Raw genomic sequence first — 6,142 nt, 5'->3', positions numbered from 1 at the left:
CCCAGAAGCTGCAGCCATTGTTTTTTGGCTGTCATCCCTCCTAGTCTCCCCTTCCAATCAACTTTGGCCAGCTCCTGTCTCATGTAATTCCCTTTACTCCACTGTAATACTGATGCATCTGACTTTTTCTTCTCCCTCTCGAACTGCAGGGTGATTTCTATCATATTATGGTCACTGCTTCCTAGGGGTTCCTTCACCTTAAGCTCCCGAAGCAAATTTGGTTCATTACACAACACCCAATCTGGGAATTGCCATTTCCCTAGTGTACTCAAACACAAGCTGCTCTAAAAACCATCTCACAGCCATTTTGCAAATTACCTGTCTTGGGATCCAGCCCCAACCTGATTTTCCCAACTTACTTTCATATTGAAGTCCCCCGTTACTATCATAACATTGCTCTTTTTGTACATCTTTTCTATCTTCTGTTGTAATTTGTATCCTGGCTACTATTTGGAGGTGTGTATGTATATATATAAAACTCCCATCAGGGTTTTTTCACCCCTGCAGTTTCTTAACACTACCCACAAGAATTCTACATCTATGTCAGCACTTTGTGAGGATTTGATTTCAGATTTTACCAATAAAGCCACACCACCCCATGCCATATACAATGTGTATCCTTGAAGTTAAACTCCCAACTATAATCTTCTTTCAGACATGACTCGGTGATGCCTACAACGTTGTACCTACCGTTCTCTAACTGTGCTACATCATCTTATTCCATATACTCTGTGTATTCAAATGTAACACCTTCAGTCCTGTATTTATCACCCTCTTTGATTTTACCCCCATGTTACACTTCAACTCAACCCACCGACTGCTATTTTTTCTATCATCTGCCTGTCCTTCCTGACAGTCTCACTACACACTGCCTCTGCTTGTACACCAACTGCCCCGTCCCCAATCCTGTCACTCCCATCCCCACCCTCCTGCCATGTAGCAAACCTGCCCGCAAAGATCTTCTCGTCCTTGGACTCAGGTGCAAACCATCCTTTTTTGTACACGTTATACCTTCCCCAGAGGAGATCCCAATGATGCAGAAATCTCAGCCACACATTCATCTGCCAAATCTTCCTATTCTTACCCTCACTGGCAGGTGGCGGAGGCAACAATCCAGAGATTACCTTTGGTCAGAAAGTCTTTCTTTCCTTTTTTTTTTGGGTCATATCCTCAAAATGGACTGCCCAGTCTTTTTGTTTTGGTTTTTTTATATATTGTAGTGGTTTTTTCTCTCTTCCTTTAAAACTCTCTATTTTCTTTTCTTTTCTCTTCATAAACTGATAAAAGGACAACTGCTATTTTCATTTTTTGTTATATATTTTATACTAGTTTAACAATATCTGTGATTTTGACAATGTTTATCTTAATCTCGGTTTATATTGTTACTGATATATATATTTGAGATAATTCTCCTCTTGATTGTATTTATGCTCCTTTTAAATCAATAAAAAGATTAATAAAGAAAGAACAGTCCAGAGATTACCACCCCGAAGGTCCTGCTTTTCAGCTTTCTGCATACATTCCCTCTTCAGGACCCTCTTCTCTTTTCCTACCTGTGTCGTTGGTACCAATATGGCCCACACCTTCCAGCAGTTCACCCTCCCCCTTTGGAATCCTGTCGACCTGATCCAAGACATTCCTGTCTGCCCCTCCTGCCTATGGAATGTCCTATCACCACCACACTCCTCTTCTCCCCCCCAACCCCTTCCCTTCTGAGCCACAGACCTGCTCACTGCAGATTCTCCGAGGTAGGTTGTACCCACCCCCCACCCCCCCAACAGTATCCAAAGCAGTATACTTATTATTGCGCGGAATTCCCACAGGGGTACTCTGCACTGGCCGCCTATTCCCTTCCCCTCTCTTGACAGGCACCCAGGTACCTGCCTCCTGCAACTTAGGGGTGACTACCTCCCTGTAGCTCCTGTCCATCATCTCCTCAGCCCCGGTTCCTTAACGCGATCTCCGAGGAGCTGCGGCTCAGGGCACTGCATACCGATATGCTGTAATTAGCAACCTGTGCCAGTCAGCAGGCCGATCCCATTCCCGGAACACCTACGATCAGAATTCCATGATGCAAGCACTTGGGAAATAGTTGGCAAGGTGAATGAACCAATAAGAAAATCTTTCTCCCCCTACCTTCTGTTGCAGAAGTGTATACACACACACACACACACCCAGAGCACGGTGGTGTAGCGGCTAACAGATTATTACAGCACCAGTGACCCGAGTTCAATTCCCCATGCTGTCTGCGAGGAGTTTGTAGCATCTCCCCGCGACCTCGTGGGTTTCCTCCCAGATCCCAAAGAGATCCGGGCTAATTGACCACTGGGGTGTAATTGCGCTCGTCTGGCCAGGACCTTTTACAATGCCCTGTCTCCAAATAACTACACATCTGACACTGAATCCTAACCCCGACTTGATCGGGATTTGGACAACGACCAGGAGATTCCGCGAGCGAGGGTCCTACCCTTTGGATCTGATCGTTGAGACTGGGGAACAGGACTCGGTCACGCTATCAAGCACTGGGTGTGAATACCAGCCACCGGACACATTATGAACAGACACTCCCGCACCCAGTGTCACTTTAACGTGCGTACAGTCTATCTACGATCATCTAGTCCGTATGCACGGCCGAGCTCAGCTACTTTTATACATCGTTTCAAAGGATTGCTTTGATTTTTTTGCGTTCCTCGTGCTAACTGCAGTTTTCCTGCAGTAACAATCATTCTGTTCTCCTTAGTGACAATCTCGAAACTTCAAACAGCACAAGATCGCCTCTACAGCTCCAAGTGTAAAGAAAACTTAAAAACAGACTAAATTAACCTGACGAAGGGTCTCGGCCTGAAACGTCGACTGTACCTCTTCCTAGAGATGCTGCCTGGTCTGCTGCGTTCACCAGCAACTTTGATGTGTGCTGTTTATTCTTTATAAAATCTGTTTTTTTTACTTCACTACTTAATCAGAAAGACGAGGTCCGTTTACTTTAAAGTTGGCCCGGGACAGTTCCCGACCTTGGAATAGCGATAACCGATCGTGGACCATCAGTTTATCTAACAAGGAAAAACTCTGAGACATTCCTACTTTAATACAGACTTTATTGTAAAATATATTCCTATTAGACATTGACAGCGAATGCCTAGTCTTATACAGAGCAATTAACATTGCAATTAGTTCATCTTAATTATAAATTAGTAATTAGACGTTTCTTCATTCGGGTCCCTATCTGCATCCACACCCCGGCTCAAAGGTACGGAAACCTGGGCCTGAACCAGCCGGTACCCCTGTGACCAGCACTCTAACAGGACCATGGGACCCTCAGGTCCGGGCTCAGAACACCGCTGACCAACACTCCCCCCACCTCCCATGGCACCGAGGGAGCGCAGCAGCGCCTGAGGTGCTGTCACTGGGCACAGAGACCGTCACTCAGTAGGTGACAGACAGAGAGACACACACAAAGGTTGAGGGGAGAAGGCAGGAGAATTGGGGGAGGGAGGGGGTCGAGAGGGTTTAATAGATCAGCCATGGCCGAATGCAGACCAGACTCGATGGACCGAATGGCCTGATTCTGCTCCCGTGCATCATGCGCTTCTATGTCGCCTCAGGGGATATCCATCCCCCCGAGAACCGAGTTCGGGGCAGCGCACTGGATGACGACCGTGAGACCTCTAGGGAAGGGGTAGAGATTTACTGTGGTTATAGAATTATACACGACACGGGCCCCTCGGTGGCTGTGCTGACTCTTGAGTCTGAGGATCCAGACACGGAGGGAGACACACACACACACACACACACACACACACACACACAGACTGTTCCCCATCGGTAGAGGCTCCAGGACCAAGGAACAGGGCCCAAAGGTGATTGGGTTTTTGAGTTGTTTCACACCGGGTCAGTGACAGGAGGGGATTAAAAGCAAACGGGATAGGATTCCCAAGGGAAGGAACTTGCAGGACGTTGGGGAAAGAGGCCAGGAGAGTGGGACTAACGGGGCTGCTCCTACGTGGCGCCAGGACAGATTCAACGGGCGGAATGGCCTCCTGTCCCACACAGTCCTTGCTCACCTCTCTGCCCATCTGCAGGCTCTCCTCCAATACCCACAGGAAAAGTCAATGCGTTCAGGTATACAGATCGTAAACACAAAATACTCTGCAGATGCTGGGATCAAAGCAACACTCACAACACGCTGGAGGAACTCAGCAGGTCGGGCAGCATCCATGGATCTCCCACCCGGCACTTATCCCTGTAAGCGTAAGTGCTACACCTGTCCCTACACTTCCTCTCTTGCCACCATTCAGGGCCCCAAACAGTCCTTCCAGGTGAGGCAGCACTTCACTTGTGAGTCTGTTGGGGTCATCTATTGCATCCGGTGCTCCCGGTGCGGCCTCCTCTACATCGGTGAAACCCGACACAGATTGGGGAACCGCTTCGTCGAGCACCTCCACTCCGTCTGCCACAACAGACAGGATCTCCCAGTAGCCACCCACTTCAACTCTGCTTCCCATTTCCATTTGGATATGTCCATACATGGCCTCCTCTACTGCCATGATGAGGCTAAACTCAGGTTGGAGGAGCAATACCTCATATACCATCTAGGTAGTCTCCAGCCCCTTGGTATGAGCATAGAGTTCTCCAACTTCCGGTAATTCCCTCCCCCTCCCTTCCCCTATCCCTATGTCACTCTGCCCCCTCCCCCAGCTGCCTATCACCTCCCTCATGGTTCCGCCTCCTTCTACTACCCATTGTGTTTTTCCCCTACTCCTCCTTCACCTTTCCTGCCCATCACCTCCCTGCTTCCTCTCCCCCACCCCTTTATCTTTCCCCTTACTAGTTTTTCACCTGGAACCTACCAGCCTTCTCCTTCCCACCCTCCCCCCCACCTTCTTTATAGGGCCTCTGCCCCTTCCCTCTACAGTCCTGATGAAGGGTTCCAGCCCGAAACGTCGACTGATCGTTTCCACGGATGCTGCCCGACCTGCTGAGTTCCTCCAGCGTGTTGCAGGTGTACAGATGGTGTGGAGAGACGGCACCATTCCTCTCAGAGCTCATTAAGAGGTGAATCAAGGGAAGCATCCCAATTATAAAGGGCTTTAAAGGAGTCAATGAGGAGAAATTAAAATGGTAGGGAGGTCAAATTTCCTGTCATATATGACAGCGACAACCTGACTGAGCAGCAGAGACTAGAGCAGAGAGGAGGACATTGATCACAGAACAATCATCGGGGAATTGTGTATCGCGGTTTGGGATCGACCTGAGTCAGGGAGAAGGTGAACCCAAAAACGTGCCTTCCTCCACCCTGGGAAAGCAAAGCACAGCAGATGCCGGAAGTCCGAAATAAAATCAGGAGCGCTGGAAACACTCAGCAGGCCAGGCAGCGTCCGCAGAGGGAGGAGCAGGTTTAACACGCCAGCCAGTGGCCCCCTTCAGGTGAACGGTTAACTCGTTTCTCTCTCCACACATGCCGCTAAGCGTTTTCGTCCGAATGTCCCCACGGCTGCCTGCTAGCCACACAACAACTGGTCCCATCTGCTCACAGGTTCCCCAGTCCCTGAAATTCCCATTGGCCGTCCGTCACTGTGTAACGGAACTGTCACACCGCCCCCTCCCACTACCAGCCCCAGTGCGGCAGGAGTCCTAGACCACAAGGTTGAGAACACCGTACCAGGAGGGAGTTCGTTCTCCTCCTCTGAGCAAGTGGGCGGGTGGGGAGAGACAGTCCAGAAAAACATGGAAAAGAGACATGCGGATGGGATGGGGAAAATCTGAACTAATAAAACCACAGAGGACCATTGGTTAACGGGAAGGAAAGCAAAGAACGCCGGCCTCCGTCAATTAATAGTGGTTTCAAGAAGCCCAACAACTAAAAAAGTATTCAGATTAAACGGCTCCTGCCTGCTTTGGGCGCGTGTAGCTGTTCCGTATCCAAACGGTGAGGCACTTTCACGCTGAAACGTTCTTCAGCCAACCAATCACACTGACCTCGGAACACACCGACTGCGCTGTGCGCCTTTAATTAAAGGGAAGTTGCAGTCACTGTGGCAAAATACTTCCGCCGGGTCTGTGACCAAGCCCTGGGCACCAGCTTCAGGTCTTTGAGCAGCTGTACAAGGAGGCGAGAGCGGGTCTCTAATGCAGTGACGGGGGT

This window comes from Mobula hypostoma, chromosome 22 (genome assembly GCF_963921235.1).
Source record: "Mobula hypostoma chromosome 22, sMobHyp1.1, whole genome shotgun sequence".
Lineage (NCBI taxonomy): Eukaryota > Metazoa > Chordata > Chondrichthyes > Myliobatiformes > Myliobatidae > Mobula > Mobula hypostoma.
Note: the sequence above shows the minus strand (reverse complement) of the source record.